We start from the raw sequence: 2,835 nt of genomic DNA on the forward strand, positions 1-2,835 counted from the left end.
CTTGACTTGAAAGCTAGAGGGATGTAATAGAAAGAGCTGCAACCTCTGCCAGACATGGCAAAGGTGAGTGGGATGTTGTTTCAATTAGTTCTGATGTCAGGAAGGAGTGTAAGGATGGAAAGGCTGGTGTTTGCCATGGGCAGGGAAACACATCTGGTTTTCATCTTCTCTTTGTGTGCCAGAAAAAGAGGAGAGTTTGCCTGCAACTTGGACTCCTGTTGCCCTCTTCTGCTGAGATGGTGAAATGTTCCAGCTTGTAGAAGGACATCAGGACAAAGATATGTAATGAAAATAAGTCCAGGCTGGCTGTCCTTGTGGGCATCAGCTGCTGGCATCTGCATTGCTGCTACCATGAGCATGGCACAGCAGGTAAAAGATTGCTTTTCCTTGTGTGACACAGGAGCTCTTGACAGCTAGAGGAATGCAATAGAAAGAGCTGCAACCTCTGCCAGTCATGGCAAAAGTGAGTGGGATGTTGTTTCAATTAGTGCTGATGTCAGGAAGGACTGTAAGGATGGAAAGGCTGGTGTTTACCATGGGCTGGGAAACACATCTGGTTTTCATGTTCTCTTTGTCTTTGTGTGCAGAAAAAGAGGAGTGTGTGCCTGCAACTTGGACCCCTCCTGCCCTCTGCTGCTCAGAGGGAGAAATGTCCCAGCTTCTGGAAGGACATTAGGACAAAGGTATGTAATGAAAATAAGTCCAGGCTGGCTGTCCTTGTGGGCATCAGCTGCTGGCATCTGCATTGCTGCTGACATGAGCATGGCACAGCAGGTATCAGATTGCTTTTCCTGGTGTGTCACAGGAGCTCTTGACTTGAAAGCTAGAGGGATGCAATAGACAGAGCTGCAACCTCTGCCAGACATGGCAAAGGTGAGTGGGATGTTGTTTCAATTAGTGCTGATGTCAGGAAGGACTGTAAGGATGGAAAGGCTGGTGTTTGCCATGGGCAGGGAAACACATCTGGTTTTCATTTTCTCTTTCTCTTTGAGTGCCAGATAAACAGGGGAGAGTGTGCCCTCACCTTGTAACTCCCCTGCCTTCTTCTGCTGAGATGGTGAAATGTTCCAGCTTCTAGAAGGTCATCAGGACAAAGATATGTAATGAAAATAAGTCCAGGTTGGCTGTCCTTGTGGGCATCAGCTGCTGGCATCTGCATTGCTGCTGCCATGAGCATGGCAGTGCAGGTAAAAGATTGCTTTTCCTTGTGTGACACAGGAGCTCTTGACTTGAAAGCAAGAGGGATGCAATAGAAAAAGCTGCAACCTCTGGCAGACATGGGAAAGGTGAGTGGGGTGCTTTTTCAGTTGCTGCTGATGTGAGGAGGACTGTAAGGAAGGAAAGGCTGGTGTTTGCCATGGGCAGGGAAACACATCTTGTTTTCATCTTCTCTTTGTGTACCAGAAAAAGAGGAGAGTTTGCCTGCAACTTGGACCCCTCCTGCCCTCTGCTGCTCAGAGGGAGAAATGTCCAAGCTTCTAGAAGGACATCAGGACAAAGATATGAAATGAAAATAAGTCGAGGTTGGCTGTCCTTGTGGGCATCAGCTGCTGGCATCTGCATTGCTGCTGCCATGAGCATGGCAAAGCTGGTAAAAGATTGCTTTTCCTTGTGTGACACAGGAGCTCTTGACTTGACAGCTAGAGGGATGTAATAGAAAGAGCTGCAACCTCTGCCAGTCATGGCAAAGGTGAGTGGGATGTTGTTTCAATTAGTGCTGATGTCAGGAAGGACTGTAAGGATGGAAAGGCTGGTGTTTGCCATGGGCAGGGAAACACATCTGGTTTTCATGTTCTCTTTGTCTTTGTGTGCAGAAAAAGAAGAGTGTGTGCCTGCAACTTGGACCCCTCCTGCCCTCTTCTGCTGATATGGTGAAATGTCCCAGCTTCTAGAAGGACATCAGGACAAAGATATGTAATGAAAATAAGTCCAGGCTGGCTGTCCTTGTGGGCATCAGCTGCTGGCATCTGCATTGCTGCTGCCATGAGCATGGCAAAGCAGGTAAAAGATTGCTTTTCCTTGTGTGACACAGGAGCTCTTGACTTGACAGCTAGAGGGATGTAATAGAAAGAGGTGCAACCTCTGCCAGACATGGCAAAGGTGAGTGGGATGTGGTTTCAATTAGTGCTGATGTCAGGAAGGACTGTAAGGATGGAAAGGCTGGTGTTTGCCATGGGCAGGGAAACACATCTGGTTGTCATCTTCTCTTTGTGTGCCAGAAAAAGAGGAGAGTTTGCCTGCAACTAGGACCTCTCCTGGCTTCTGATGCTCATAGGGAGAAATGTCCAAGCTTCCAGAAGGACATCAGGAGAAAGATATGTAATGAAAATAAGTCCAGGCTGGTAGTCGTTGTGGGCATCAGCTGCTGGCATCTGCATTGCTGCTACCATGAGCATGGCACAGCAGGTATAAGATTGCTTTTCCTATTGTGACAGAGGAGCTCTTGACTTGACAGCTAGAGGGATGTAATAGAAAGAGCTGCAACCTCTGCCAGACATGGCAAAGGTGAGTGGGATGTTGTTTCAATTAGTGGTGATGTCAGGAAGGACTGTAAGGAAGGAAAGGCTGGTGTTTGCCTTGGGCAGGGAAACACATCTGGTTTTCATCTTCTCTTTGTGTGCCAGAAAAAGAGGAGTGTGTGCCTGCAACTTGGACCCCTCCTGCCCTCTTCTGCTGAGATGGTGAAATGTCCCAGCTTCTAGAAGGACATCAGGACAAAGATATGTAATGAAAATAAGTCGAGGTTGGCTGTCCTTGTAAGCATCAGCTGCTGGCATCTGCATTGCTGCTGCCATGAGCATGGCACAGCAGGTAAAAGATTGCTTTTCCTTGTGT

The 2,835-nt window shown here is 47.8% G+C and overlaps 1 long non-coding RNA gene across 1 annotated transcript; it reads left to right on the forward strand.

Moving 5' to 3' along the window:
* The first annotated feature begins 1,876 nt into the window (after positions 1-1,876).
* Positions 1,877-2,505, forward strand: LOC149912390 (uncharacterized). The gene is made up of 2 exons (XR_016462253.1): positions 1,877-2,100; positions 2,220-2,505. It is a non-coding gene; the product is annotated as an uncharacterized LOC149912390 (long non-coding RNA).
* Positions 2,506-2,835: the final 330 nt, after the last annotated feature.

This window comes from Phasianus colchicus, chromosome Z (genome assembly GCF_987193195.1).
Source record: "Phasianus colchicus chromosome Z, bPhaCol1.hap1.1, whole genome shotgun sequence".
Classification (NCBI taxonomy): Eukaryota; Metazoa; Chordata; class Aves; order Galliformes; family Phasianidae; genus Phasianus; species Phasianus colchicus.